Genomic DNA, 15,616 nt, shown 5'->3' on the forward strand with positions numbered 1-15,616 from the left:
TACTTCACCTTTATTTAACCAGGTCGGCTAGTTGAGAACAAGTTCTCATTTGCAACTGCGACCCGGCCAAGATAAAGCATAGCGATTCAACACATACAACAACACAGAGTTACACATGGAATAAACAAAACATAGTCAATAATACAGTAGAAAAAAATAAAACAAAAAGTCTATATACAGTGAGTGCAAATGAGGTAAGATAAGGGATTAAAGGCAATAAATAGGCCATGGTGGCGAAGTAATTACAATATAGCAATTAAAGACTGGAATGGTAGATGTGCAGAAGATGAATGTGCAAGTAGAGATACTGGGGTGCAAAGGAGCAAGATAAATAAATAAATACAGTTTGGGGATGAGGTAGATACATGGGCTGTTTACAGATGGGCTATGTACAGGTGCAGTGATCTGTGAGCTGCTCTGACAGCTGGTGCTTAAAGCTAGTGAGGGAGATATGAGTCTCCAGACTCATGACTGATTGACAGACGCCAGCGAGCATTTGACCTCACTTGATATTTAAAAAAATTAAAATAATTAGCCAATCAGGATTGAGATGAGCTCAACTGTGGACAGTTCTGGTGCAGCAAAACCACCCCACAAGGGAAGCCACTTTGGATTTGGCTTCACACCAATCAAATCACATCCTAGGCAAAAACGTCATCATTGTCAGAAAGAACTTGTCTGTTTCTGGTCTGCTTGTGTTGATGCAGTAGCTAGCTAGCTAAATTGGCCCTTCCTATAAGCCATGGACACGGAGATTTGGACTTGTGGTTTTTCCTTAATTCTCTGTACAGGCCAATGATTATAACAGCGATTCTGATCTAGCCATAAATTCACACGTTGTGCCACTGGCCTGAGACGATTGATGTTCAATATGTAGCCTAGATATAGTAGGCTCACGTTAACTAGCTAAATAACTTAGCTGGTTCATTGTTGCCCAGCGAGGAAGCTAGTCTAGTATGTATTTTAGCCAGGTAACCACAAAAACTAAAAGGGTGTACTTCTCTCTGACAGAGTCGTAGACCATGTTGTGAACATGAAAGAGAGGAGGATGGTACTGGTGTTCAACTACCGTAAATTCCGGACTATAAGCCGCAACTTTTTTCCCACGCTTTGAACCCCGCGGCTTAATATATGGATTTTTCACGCTTTCAAAAAAAAAATAAAAAAAAATAAAAAAACACATTCTGTGACGTGCTCAGTTTTTTGGCGGCATGAAGCTTTCATTAGACCAATGAAATTGCCGAACGGGTTAAGGTCAAACAACTTTTTTGTTTATTGTTTAGATTAAATCGAGCGCTCTCAAACTTCCCATCATTCAGATTACGGTAGTCATTTTGTCACCCTCATCATGGCAAAGACACGGAGAAATGCATATGATGCAGCTTTCAAGTTGAAGGCGATTGATCTTGCTGTTGGAAAAGGAAATAGAGCTGCTGCACGGGAGCTTGGTCTTAATGAGTTAATGATAAGATGTTGGAAACAGCAGCGTGAGGAATTGACTCAGTGCAAAAAGACAACTAAAGCTTACTGCAAATTATTTATTTTTTGTTACAAGCCGTGTTTCGTTAAAGCCTATTTATTTTTGTTACAAGCCGTGTTTCATTAAAGCCTGTGTAAAGTTAATTTGTTTCAATGTACCGGTAGGCACCTGCGGCTTATAGACATGTGCGGCTAATTTATGTTCAAAATAATACATTTTTTTAATTCAGTGGGTGCGGCTTATATTCAGGTGCGCTTAATAGTCCGGAAATTACGGTAGTCTACAAATAGGGTGAGTCAACACACACACACACACACACACCCATCAGTACCATGGACAGCCACATGATATTTATCTATGTTGATTGGACTAAGTTGTTTATGTTCTGGTTAGGTTTGTTAGACTAAGCTGATTATAGCCCAGGTGATTTGATGATGTTTAAATGGTACAGGAATAGTGCAGGCAGTGCTCCTGTTGTCTTTGTGTTGACTTGCTGTAACTCTGTGGTTCCTAAAATCACTAGTTTAGTAAACTGTTCGGAAACATTAACTTGCTTGAACGTGCTGAAGGTCATGTAACTGTTTGTTACGTGAAATATTTGCTTTAATTGTGGACTTGTGGTTCATACGAAATGTATTCCTCCACTGTGTGACTTGTCTTTTTGTTGTCACGGGCCTTACTGTATATCACGGCGGTGTATAAACTAATGGGTTATAGAGCAAACAACGCAATTATCACACAGGTTGTAATATGGCTTTTTAACTGGATTGGCTTCCTCAGTGACACTACCCACGCGCGCACGGCTTCCTCAGTGACACTACCCACGCGCGCACGGCTTCCTCAGTGACACTACCCACGCGCGCACGGCTTCCTCAGTGACACTACCCACGCGCGCACGGCTTCCTCAGTGACACTACCCACGCGCGCACGGCTTCCTCAGTGACACTACCCACGCGCGCACGGCTTCCTCAGTGACACTACCCACGCGCACGGCTTCCTCAGTGATACTACCCAGCGCTCGGCTTCCTCAGTGATATTACCCACGCTTGGCTTCCTCAGTGATATTACCCACGCTTGGCTTCCTCAGTGATATTACCCACGCTTGGCTTCCTCAGTGATATTACCCACGCTTGGCTTCCTCAGTGATATTACCCACGCACTGCTACTAGTGAGCAGTATATGAGGCACTCACTGCACTGGTAGCCACTTTGGACAGGATGAATGACAGTGGAAATCCAGGCTCAGTAAGGCTGCGTCCCAAATGGCACCCTGTTCCTTACATAGTGCACTACGGTTGACCAGGGCCCATCAGGGAAGAGGGCGCCATTTTGGACGCACCCTAAAAATCGTTGTATGGACACTCACCTGTATGGGTTTTCCAGCTCCTCTGTTATAAAGTTCAGCTGATTCCTGAGAGACAACACGTGTTTACAGAACCACGTTTAAACAGGTTTTATTGAGGAAGTGATAAGAACAGAGAGATAGGATGCATCCCCAATGGTACCTGATCCCCTACTTAGTGGACTACTTTAGACTAGAAAGCCACGGGCCCCCCCGACCAGAGCGCCACGGGCCCCCCCGACCAGAGCGCCACGGCCCCCCCCGACCAGAGCGCTACGGGCCACCCTGACTAGAGCGCTATTGGCCCCCTGACTAGAGCACAAAAGTAGTGACCTATATAGGAAGTAGGGTGCCATTTGGGATGCAGGTGTAGTCTTACCACCCATCGTAGGCCCAGAGCCCGTTGTAAAACGCCAGTCCAATGGATCCAAAGGAGGTTGAGGCTCCTTCAAATGGGTTGGACAGATTCTCAGTGTTTCCTGGACACAAACGTGACAGTATATACATTTTAATATTCATACTTCTGACCAGGGCCCATAGGGTGTACCCAAAAGTACTACGGTATAGAGTGATATTTGAAACTTCCGCATGATAATACAGGGTGGGTACTGGAATAAATGGCAAAGATTTCATCTCAAATGGTACCCTATTCTATACAGAAGTGCCCTACTTTTGACCAGGATCCATAGGGCTCTGGGGGATCCGTTGGGCTCTGGGGGATCTACAGGGCTCTGTAGTGCTCTGATGGCTCTGGAGGATCCATTCTGCTCTGGGGGACCTATATAGGGCTCTGGGGAATGTATAGGGCTTTGAGGGCCTCTGAGGGATCCTTAGGGCTCCTTAGGGCTCTATTGTACAATCCATGTGTGCATAGCTTTTACAGACTTACCCATTAAGACTCACAGCTTTAATTGATGCCAAAGTTGATTCTAAAATGTATTGACTCAGGGGAGAGAATACTGATGGAAATTAGACAATGTGTGTCTTTTTTAGATTTTCAATAAATTTGCAAAAATGTCTAAAAACATGTTGTTTTCACGTTGTCATTATGGGTTAGTGTGTAGATGTGAAACATTTTTTTAAATCAATTTTGAATTTAGGCTGTAACAAGAAAACGTGGAATAAGTCAAGGGGTTTGAATACTTTCTGAAGGCACTGTATGAACAGAGGATTATACACATGTAATGTTTTAGTTTTTATAAAGTAGCACTTCTATATTTAACCTGGTGGAACCAGTCTTCTGTCTACAGACCAGTAGCCCGGTGGGACCGGTCTCCTGTCTACAGACCAGTAGCCCTGTGGGACCGGTCTCCTGTCTACAGACCAGTAGCCCGGTGGGACCGGTCTCCTGTCTACAGACCAGTAGCCCGGTGGGACCGGTCTCCTGTCTACAGACCAGTAGCCCGGTGGGACCGGTTTCCTGTCTACAGACCAGTAGCCCGGTGGGACCGGTTTCCTGTCTACAGACCAGTAGCCTGTTCTATAGTGTTCTACCCTATTCCCTATTTAGTGGTCTACACTATTCGCTATATAGTGTTCTACTTTTGATGCAGGCCATAGGGCTCTGGTCTAAAGTAGTGCTCTATGTATGGAATGAGGTGCCATAGGGCTCTGGTCTAAAGTAGTGCCTTATACAGGGAATTGGGTGCCATTGGGCTCTGGTCTAAAGTAGTGCACTATATAGGGAATAGGGAGCCATAGGGCTCTGGTCTAAAGAAGTGTAAAGTCGTGGCCAAAGGTTTTGAGAATGACACAAATATTAATTTTTACAAATTTGGCAATTTTCATATACTCCAGAATGTTATGAAGAGTGATCAGATGAAGTCCGTCTTTACCATGCAAATTAACTGAATCCCCAAAAAACATTTCCATTGCATTTCAGCCCTGCCACAAAAGGACCAGCTGACATCATGTCAGCGATTCTCTTATTAACACAGGTGTGAGTGTTGATGAGGAAAAGGCTGGAGATCACTCTGTCATGCTGATTGAGTTTGAAAAACAGCCTGGAAGCTTCAAAAGGAGAGTGGTGCTTGGAATCATTGTTCATCCTCTGTCATCCATGGTTGCCTGCAAGGAAACACGTGCCGTCATCAATGCTTTGCACAAAAAGGGCTTCACGGGCAAGGATATTGCTGCCAGTAAGATTGCACCTAAATCAACCATTTATCGGATCATCAAGAACTTCAAGGAGAGCGGTTCAATTGTTGTGAAGAAGGCTTCAGGGCACCCAAAAAAGTCCAGCAAGCGCCAGGACCGTCTCCTAAAGTTGATTCAGCTGCGGGATCGGGGCACCACCAGTATAGAGCTTGCTCAGGAATGGCAGCAGGCAGGTGTGAGTGCATCTGCACGCACAGTGAGGCGAAGACTGAGGATGGCCTGGTGTCAAGAAGGGCGGCAAAGAAACCACTTCTCTCCAGGAAAAACATCAGGGACAGACTGATATTCTGCAAAAGGTACAGGGATTGGACTGCTGAGGACTGGGGTAAAGTCATTTTCTCTGATGAATCCCCTTTCCGATTGTTTGGGGCATCCGGAAAAAAGCTTGTCCGGAGAAGACTAGGTGAGCGCTACCATCAGTCCTGTGTCATGCCAACAGTAAAGCATCCTGAGACCATTCATGTGTGGGGTTGCTTCTCAGCCAAGGGAGTGGGCTCACTCATAATTTTGCCAAAGAACACAGCCATGAATAATGAATGGCACCAACACATCCTCCGAGAGCAACTTCTCCCAACCATCCAGGAATAGTTTGGTGACGAACAATGCCTTTTCCAGCATGATGGAGCACCTAACACAAAAGTGATAACTAAGTGGCTCGGGGAACAAAACATCAATATTTTTGGTCCATTGCCAGGAAACTCCCCAGACCTTAATCCCATTGAGAACTTGTGGTCAATCCTCAAGAGGCGGGTGGACAAACAAAAACCCACAAATTCTGACAAACTCCAAGCATTTATTATGCAAGAATGGGCTGCCATCAGTCAGGATGTGGCCCAGAAGTTAATTGACAGCATGCCAGGGCGGATTGCAGAGGTCTTGAAAAAAGAAGTGTCAACACTGCAAATATTGACTCTTTGCATCAACTTCATGTAATTGTCAATAAAAGCCTTTGACACTTATGAAATGCTTGTAATTATACTTCAGTATTCCATAGTAACATCTGACAAAAATATCTAAAGAAGAAGTTCTGGACATAGCTGGCTAGCTTCACACTGAGACAGTTCACCAACACTATCAGAACTGAAGAAGGAGGAATGTATTATTAATCCATACGAGACAGAATTTGGTCTTCCGCTGTAGTCAACCCCTCCGATACGCACACACGCACGAGGCTGGAACAATGAGCAGCTACTAGTGTACTGCTAGTGTAGTGCCTGGTGAGCAGTTCAGGGGTTAAGAGCCTTGCTCAACTGAAGAACAACAGTTGATTGTATCTAGGATACTAGAGGAGCAGGAGGCGGGAGCAGGAGGCGGGAGGAAGAGAAGGAGGAGGAGAAAAGGGGAAGAGGAGAACACAAGCAGGAAGAGGACGGTGGGGGTCAAGTCTTTAAATTAATCTTTACTCGATCCCAGGCATCCTCTCTTCTCAAAAGGTATTGGAGAAGGTCAGAGGGGAGGGACCTTGGATCTTCTTCTCCAATATGATTGGATGCAAGGAAAGACAATTTAGAAAGAGCCATGGTTTTAATTCAGTCCATTCAGGAAGTGCATGCCAATTGTTTTCTACTAGGATTTTTCATAATTCTAGAAGTATTCACACTCACGTATGCACGCTGCAGCCAGGCACTTGGTGACCACAATGGGAGGAGTGCATCCTGGGTAGAACGGCGTGGAGGCGTACTCTGCAAAGCTTAGGGCGATGATGGCAAAGGAGGAGGGCTTTAGGACCATGATGGTGCTCCATGAGTAGAGGTAGGCAATCACTGACCCAAAGGCTTCCATTAAGTACGGGTATTCCCCTCCAGACTTAGTGATCATGGTGCCCAGCTCCGCGTAGCACAGCGCCCCTGCAGGCAGACAGACAGGCTCAGAGACAGACAGTTGACACTAGTTCTACTGCTGCTTCAGGGGATTTCCTTTCAATTTGTCCAATTAAGACCAAGACAACCAGGTAAGTTCCTAACGAATCAATTAAGACCTAGACAACCAGGTGAGTTCCTAACTAGTCAATTAAGCTCTAGACAACCAGGTGAGTTCCTAACTAGTCAATTAAGACCTAGACAACCAGGTGAGTTCCTAACTAGTCAATTAAGACCTAGACAACCAGGTGAGTTCCTAACTAGTCAATTAAGACCAAGAAAATTGACCAGTTAGAAACTCACCTGGTTGTCTAGGTCTTAATTGATTAGTTAAGATCTCACCTGGTAGTCTAGGTCTTAATTGATTCATTAGGAACTTACCTGGTTGTCTAGATCTTAATTGATCAATCAAATGTTATTAGTCGCATGCGCTGAATACAACAGGTGTAGACCTTACAGTGAAATCCTTACTTACAAGCCCCTCACCGACAGTGCAGTTTAAAAAAATATGGATAAGAATAAGAGATAAAAGCAACAAGTAATTAAAGAGGAGCAGTAAAAAAATAACAATATATACCGGGGGGTGCTGGTACAGAGTCAATGTGCCGGGGCACCGGTTAGTTGAGGTAGTATGTACATGTTATTAAAGTGACTATGCATAGATGCCAACAGAGAGTTGCAGTAGAGTGGAAAGGGGGGGGGGGGGGCAATGCAAATAGTCTGGGTAGCCATTTGACTAGATGTTCAGGATTCTTATGGCTTGGGGGTAAAAGCTGTTTAGAAGCCTCTTGACCTGATCAACTGCAGCCCCGTAGATGAGAATGGGGGCGTGCTCGGTCCTCTTTTTCCTGTAGTCCACAATCATCTCCATCTCCTTGATCACGTTGAGGGAGAGGTTGTTGTCCTGGCACCACACGGCCAGGTCTCTGACCTCCTCCCTATAGGCTGTCTCGTTGTTGTAGGTGATCAGGCCTACCACTGTTGTGTCATCGGAAAATTTAATGATGGTGTTGGAGTTGTGCCTGGCCATGCAGTCATGAGTGAACAGGGACTACAGGAAGAACTGAGCACGCACCCCTGAGGCACCCTTGTGTTGAGGATCTCAGCTGTGCTTCCCTTTGTAGTCTGTAATGGTTTGCAGGCCCTGCCACATCAGACGAACATCAGACTCGATCTTAGTCCTGTATTGACGGTTTGATGGTTCGTTGGAGGGTTTCTTATAAGCTTCCGGGTTAGAGTCCCGCTCCTTGAAAGCGGCAGCTCTAGCCTTTAGCTCAGTGCGGATGCTGCCTATAATTCTTGGTTTCTGGTATGTACGTACTGTCACTGTGGGGATGACGTCATCAATGTACTTATTGATGAAGCTAATTGCACATTTAACATGTTGATAGAAATTAGTTAAAATCTGTTTAAGTTTCCCTGCATTAAAGTCCCTGGGTACTAGGAGCACCGCCTCTGGGTGAGCATTTTCTTGTTTACTTATGGCAGAATACAGATCATTCAATGCTGTCTTGGTGCCAGCCTCTGACTGTGGTGGTATGTAAACAGCTACAAAGAATATAGACTTAAACTCTCTCGGTAGGTAATGTAGTCTGCAGCTTATCATGAGAAACTCTACCTCAGGTGAGCAATGGCTGGAGACTTCCTTAGATATCGTGCACCAGCTGTCGTTTGCAAAAATGCATAGTCCGCCGCCCCTTGTCTTACCAGACGCCGCTGTTTTATCCTGCCGGGTACATCGTATAACCAGCCAGCTGTATGTTGATATTATTGTCGTTCAGCCACGACTCCGTGAAGCATAAGATGTTACAGTTTTTAATGTCCCGTTGGTAGTTTAATCTTCCCAATAACTCGTCTATTTTATTGTCCAAAGATTGCATGTTTGCGAGCAGAATTGAGGGAAGTGGGGGTTTATTCGATCGCCTCCTACTCCTCAGAAGGCAGCCCACCCTCCGGCCTCTCTTTCTCCGCCTCCTCTTCACGCAGATCACCGGGGTCGGGGCCTGTTCCCGAGGGAGCCGTATATCCTCCGCCTCGTCAGATTCGTGAAAGAAGAAAAAGGATTCTGCCAGTCCGTGGTGAGTAATCTCAGTCCTGATGTCCAGAAGTTATTTTCGGTCATAAGAGACAGTAGCGGCAACATTATGTACAAAAATAAGTTACAAACAACGCAGATAAACAAACAAAAAAAGCTATCGGTTTGGGGCACGTAAAACATCTGCCTTCCGTTCCGGCGCCATTTTTGGCGCAGAGAAAGAGTGAAAACCCGTAGACACTGCGGTCTGGGAATTGGGTATAACAGCCCTGCACTAGTGACAGACGTTAACCAGTAGCTGGTCAGAAATTTGTTTCTGGATGCTGAGATTAGCTGACCCAGACTGGGAGAGGAATTCCCTCCTAGCCTCTTAATAAATCAGCAGGGTTCATGTTAGGTACATCTATGTCCATGTTCCTGTTTACTGGTGTGGGGGGGATTGAACACACTGACACAATCCTTCTCACAGTCAGTATGCCTCCCAAATGGAACCCTATTCCCTTTATAGTGCACTACATTAGACCAGAGCCCTATGGGGTAGTAGGACCAGGCCCATAGGATTAGGGTGCCATCTGGGATGCATCTCCAGCCCTTCTCACACGGGGCCCTTCTCACACGTCGCCCTTCTCACACGGGACCTCAGCACTTTGGTCACTCCTGATTTAGGAGATTCCTATCATTCTTTCCCACCACTAGTGTCTGGTTAGAGATTACCCAGGACAGGTCAGGTAATGTCTGTCTGTCTGTCTGTGTCCTCACCCAGTGTAGCCAGCACCCCGCAGGCGGCCCAGACACACAGACATGGTCCTACGGCTCCCGTTTCCAGCAGCACTGCCTTAGGGGAGATGAAGATGCCGGAGCCGATCATTGTTCCTACGATCAGACAAATCCCACTCAAAAGGCCCACCTGCAGAGAGAGACAGGAAGTGGTTGTGAATGTTTTACCACTCATCCACGTCTCTTAACGTGAACGTTTTGTTTTGACATGTAATACCCCTGTCTACGTTAAGGTTATGTAGTCTGTTTATTTCCATTATTGCATTTTGTATTATTGTTTTAATCAATGAGTGACTGGCCTGTTTATAAACACAGCGTAGTGTGAGTTAGTGAGTAGTTAACCCAATGAGTGACTGGCCTATGATAATGTTTATAAAACACAGTGTAGTGTGTGTGTGTGTGAGTGAGTAGTTAACTCAATGAGTCGGCGTAATTTAGGACTTTTAACCCCTTTTAAACATGGTGTGTTTCTTCTGCGTCCGTAGATACCAACCATTTGTCTGTGTGGTTAACGGGGAAGGAGCTAGAGCGGGGTTTGTAAGACAAGCACAGATCCCCAAAGGGCTAAGGGGTCTTATTTTTTTACAGAATCATCTGTAGAGTCAAAATGACACACACAAGCGACAAAAAAGGGGAAAATGTGACAATTAATCTACATAATCACTGGAAAATTCAATAGTTCTATTAAGAGGTACCGACCCTGGGTTCCTGAGAGCCTCACGGTGTAAACTACACAATGAAGCAGTAGTTCTATTGAGAGGTACCGACCCTGGTTTCCTGAGAGCCTCACGGTGTGAACTACAGAATGAAGCAGTAGTTCTATTGAGCTGTACCGACCCATAAACAGCTTCCTAACATTCCTCAGTCAGTCAGCTACTGGTGCCAGAGTCACTCAGTAACCCTGTGCTCTGTTTTTTGGTAAAGAACCCAGATTGCTGTTCTGAGAGGAATAATTTTGACGGCGAGAGCCAGTGAGACTTATGAAATGGCACCCTATTTTCTATACAGGGATAAGGGTATCGTTTGGGACATACTGGGATCAGTGAGTTCAGTGAGTGTGGAACAGACTACAGCAGGGTTAATACAGGGGGGGGGGGGAATAGAGTTTGATACCGGCTGACACTGTAGTAAAAGCTTTCTGCTCTGGGCGGGCGGGCTGGCGTATTACATTAATGATCGTGAGAGCCACTGGAGATCCTATTCTCTCTCTCTCTCTGACACACACATTAAAGGGGTAACCACATAAAAAATAAATTACAATGTTGAAGCTCATTTACTGCATTTCTATACAATTTAAAAAATCTCAAAAAATGCTATTTGGAGAACAGCAAAACAAGCCAAAATGCCCCCCAGCCATCATCACCTTGACTGCTGTAGGTTCATCACCTCAGTCCATCTACAAAACACACAGCCTGTTAGTTATACAATAACCCCCAGCCATTATTACCTCAGTCCATCTATAAACACACAGCCTGTTAGTTATACAATAACCCCCAGCCATTATTACCTCAGTCCATCTATAAACACACAGCCTGTTAGTTATACAATAACCCCCAGCCATTATGGCTGCTGTAGGTTCATTCACATAGCCTATTAGTTATATACAGTGCATTCGGAAAGTGTTCAGACCCCTTTGACTTTTGACATTTTGTTAGGTTACATCCTTATTTTAAAAATGGATTAAATAAAAAAAACAATTTCCTCATCAATCTGTCGTAGTCACTTCCTTACACTGGTCAACACAGCTGGTAATCAGTGGTGTTTATACTTTAGTTTGAAAAACCTAAAAAGATGGACATGTGATATTATAAAAACAAAAAAACAGGACATCGTGCTCTCTTGATCTTTGCTAGACGTTGCTTGAGCAGGAAGTGATGTCACTGTGTTGCTCTTCAAATATAACCCCCCCCGATAAATTCACAGCAACACCTCTGCACAGACGCCGTGTATATTTTTAAAGACGTGGGCTTTTTCTCTACCGTGTTAAATGTCACTAAAGCCTGGTTTACAAACCACTGTGGGACTCTGGGGGGAAAAAAACTGTCTCTAAACAACTTGACTTTATTTATTTTGTTCTCCGTCATGTCTTGGGAAAAAAACATTTAGATTTTGTTTGTCGTTCAGGGATATTAAAACAAGTGTGTGACTGTGGTCCAGATTGATCTAGTCTGGTTTATTATTATCTGATGTGGTAAAGGTCCCAGAATGATCTAGTCTGGTTTATTATTATTATTATTATTATTATTATTATTATTATTATTATTATTATTATTATTATTATTATGATGTGGAAAAGGTCCCAGACTGATCTAGTCTGGTTATTATTATCTGATGTGGTAAAGGTCCCAGATACAGTGGTTGCATTTTAATGTAGGTCTATAGGGAAGATGGGTCCTGGTGAGATGTTCATATTGAAACATAAGCATAATTCTTTCCCCCCTAACTTGTTTGATGAGATTAGTACAGATTCTCCCAGGGGACACCACATGGGGCCCGACCCCAAGTTTGGGAACCACTGTACTAACCTCTCGCTCTGTCTCCCTCAGCCTCCCCACTGTACTAACCTCTCTACTTCCTCTCTCGGTCTCCTCTTTTCCTCCTACATTAATGTCTCCCTCAGCCTCCACAATGTTCTAACCTCTCTCTCCTCTGCTTCCTTCTATATTAGTCTCCCTCAGCCTCCCCACTGAGCACCACATCACTGTCTGTCTCAGTAGACTACTTTATGTATAGTCATTGATTTAAAGTACTTAAGTAGTACTTTAAAGTATTTTTAATTCAGTGTTTTTTTTGGGGGTATCTGTAATTTTTGACTACTTTTACTTCACTACATTCCTAAAGGAAATAATGTACTTTTTACTCCGCACATTTTCCCTGACACCCAAAAGTACTCGTTACATTTTGAATGCTTAGCAGGACAGGAAAATGGTCAAATTCACACACTTATCAGGAGAACATCCCTGGTCATCCCTACTGCCTCTGATCTGGAGGACTCACTAAACAGAGAACATCCCTGGTCATCCCTACTGCCTCTGATCTGGCGGACTCACTAAACACAAATATTTAGTTTGTAAATAATGTCTGAGTGTTGGCGTGTGCCCCTGGCTATCCGCATAAAAAATATATATTACAACAACAAAAAATGATGCACTCTCATTTGTAAAAGTTTCATATATAAAATATGGAATTATTTATACTTTGACTTTTGATCCTTAAGTATATTTTAGCAGTTACATTTACTTTTGATACTTAAGTACATTTAAAACTAAATACTTTTAGACTTTTATTCAAGTAGTATTTTACTGTGGTGACTTTTACTTGAGCCATTATGTATGGAAGTTATCTTTACTTTGTATGACATTCGGGTACTTTTTAGTAACGTATGTTTTTGCTGCTGCTGAGGTAGACTCTGTTTAACGTTAGCTTCTTCCTTCATCCTTCTAGCTGGCTCTGTAATACCGGCCAGAACCCTTCAACGTTACTGCACTAGAAGTCTCTGCCGGCAGCAAGCCACCTGACTGACTGACATATCTGAAGGAGGCTATTTACCAGTTATGCAGCATCCTCCGAGAGTCGCTCGGCATTACACACACACACACAGGGAGAGAGAGAGAGACAGACAGCCTAACACACATACTGTCCTCTACATTACTCACATCCTTCTGTAGCACGGTAGCCTTCACGTCCTCCTAAGCAGGCTTGGAGTGGGAGGCAGACATATTGGAGGTTGGGCCGGGGGCGGGGCCTCCATTAAACATGTCCTTCCTCTTCCTCACACTGCCCTCGTCCATGTCACTCTGCTCACACACACACACGTAAGAGGACAATGTAAAAAGGACAGACTCAGTTCTCATCAACTCATCTTCATTCAAAGACTCAATCATAGACACTCTTCCTGACAGTTATGGCTGCTTCACGTGATGTATTGTTGTCTCTACCTTCTTGCCCTTTGTGCTGTTGTCTGTGCCCAACTATGTTTGTACCATGTTGTGCTGCTGCCATGTTGTGCTGCTGCCATGTTGTGCTGCTGCCATGTTGTGCTGCTGCCATGTTGTGCTGCTGTCTTAGGTCTCTCTTTATGTAGTGTGATGTACAGTACCAGTCAAAAGTTTGGACACAGCAACTTATTCAATTATTTTTTTTTTTTTACCATTTTCTACAATTTAGAATAATAGTGAAAACATCAAAACTATAAAATAACACATATGGAATCATGTAGTAACCAACAACAACAACAAAAAAAGTGTTAAACAAGTCAAAGTATATTTTATATTTGAGATTCTTTGCCTTGACAGCTATGCACATTCTGGGCATTCTCTCAACCAGCTTCACTTAGAATGTTTTTCCAACAGTTTTGAAGGAATTCCCACATATGCTGAGCACTTGTTGGCGGCTTTTCCTTCACTCAATTGGGTTGAGGTCGGGTGATTGTGGAGGCCAGGTCATCTGATGCAGCACTCCATCACTCTTCTTCTTGGTGAAATAGCCCTTACACAGCCTGGAGGTGTATTGGGTCATCGTCCTGTTGAAAAACACCAATAAGCACAAACCAGATGGGATGGCGTATTGCTGCAGAATGCTGTGGTAGACATGCTGGTTAAATGTGCCTTGAATTCTAAATAAATCACTGACAGTGTCACCAGCAAAGCACCCCACACCATCACACCTCCATGCTTCACGGTGGGAACCACACATGTGGAGATCATCCGTTCACCTACTCTGCGTCTCACAAAGACATGGCGGTGGAAACAAATCGCACATTTTGACTCATCAGACCAAAGGACAGATTTCCACCAGTCTAATGTCCATTGCTCGTGTTTCTTGGCCCAAGCAAGTCTCTTCTTATTATTGGTGTCCTTTAGTAGTGGTCTCTTCGCAGCAATTCGACCATGAAGGCCTGATTCACAAAGTCTCCTCTGAACAGTTGATGTTGAGATGTGTCTGTTATTTGAACTCTGTGAAGCATTTATATGGACATCAATTTCTGAGGCTGGTTACTCTAATGAACTTATCCTCTGCAGCAGAGGTAACTCTGGGTCTTCCTTTCCTGTGGCGGTCCTCATGAGAGCCAGTTTCATCATAGCGCTTGATGGTTTTTGCGACTGCACTTGAAGAAACTTGAAAAGTTCTTGAAATGTTCCGGATTGACTGACCTTCATGTCTTAAAGTAGTGATGGACTGTCGTTTCTCTTTGCTTATTTGAGCTGTTCTTGCCATAATATGGACTTGGTCTTTTACCAAACAGGGCTATCTTCTGTATACCACCCCTACCTTGTCATAACACAACCGATTGGCTCAAACGCATTAAGGAAAGAAATTACACAAATTAACTTTTAACAAGGCACACCTGTTAATTGAAATGCATTCCAGGTGACTACCTCATGAAGCTGGTTGAGAGGATCAGGATGTCACCCTACCATCTGTCTGTCTCTCTATCTGACTGTCTGATGTCACCCTACTATCTGTCCTGGTAACCGTAGCCACAACTGAGAGTCTGTATCCCAACAGACACCCTATTCCCTATGGGCCCTGGTCTAAAGACTGAGGGTCTGTATCCTAACAGGCACCCTATCCCCTATGGGCCCTGGTCTAAAGACTGAGGGTCTGTATCCTAACAGACACCCTATTCCCTATGGGCCCTGGTCTAAAGACTGAGGGTCTGTATCCTAACAGACACCGTATTCCCTATGGGCCCTGGTCTAAAGACTGAGGGTCTGTATCCTAACAGACCCTATTCCCTATGGGCCCTGGTCTAAAGACTGAGGGTCTGTATCCTGAACAGTGTTCAGACTCATTAAGTCATCCTGTTTTAGTATATTGATTATGTGGCTGTGGGTTAGCAACAGGCAGGCTGGCGCCAGTAAACACAGTCCTGCGTACTAAATGGAACCCTATTCACTACACAGTGCACTACTTTTGACCAGGGCCCTATGGAACCAGGTCAACATTAGTGCACTACATAGGGAA

General features: G+C 44.3%; 1 pseudogene; it reads right to left on the reverse strand.

Moving 5' to 3' along the window:
* LOC106562753 (b(0,+)-type amino acid transporter 1-like) overlaps window positions 1–13,452 on the reverse strand; it is a 32,842-nt pseudogene extending 19,390 nt beyond the window's left edge.
* Window positions 13,453–15,616: the final 2,164 nt, after the last annotated feature.

Source organism: Salmo salar, chromosome ssa11 (genome assembly GCF_905237065.1).
Source record: "Salmo salar chromosome ssa11, Ssal_v3.1, whole genome shotgun sequence".
NCBI classification, from domain to species: domain Eukaryota; kingdom Metazoa; phylum Chordata; class Actinopteri; order Salmoniformes; family Salmonidae; genus Salmo; species Salmo salar.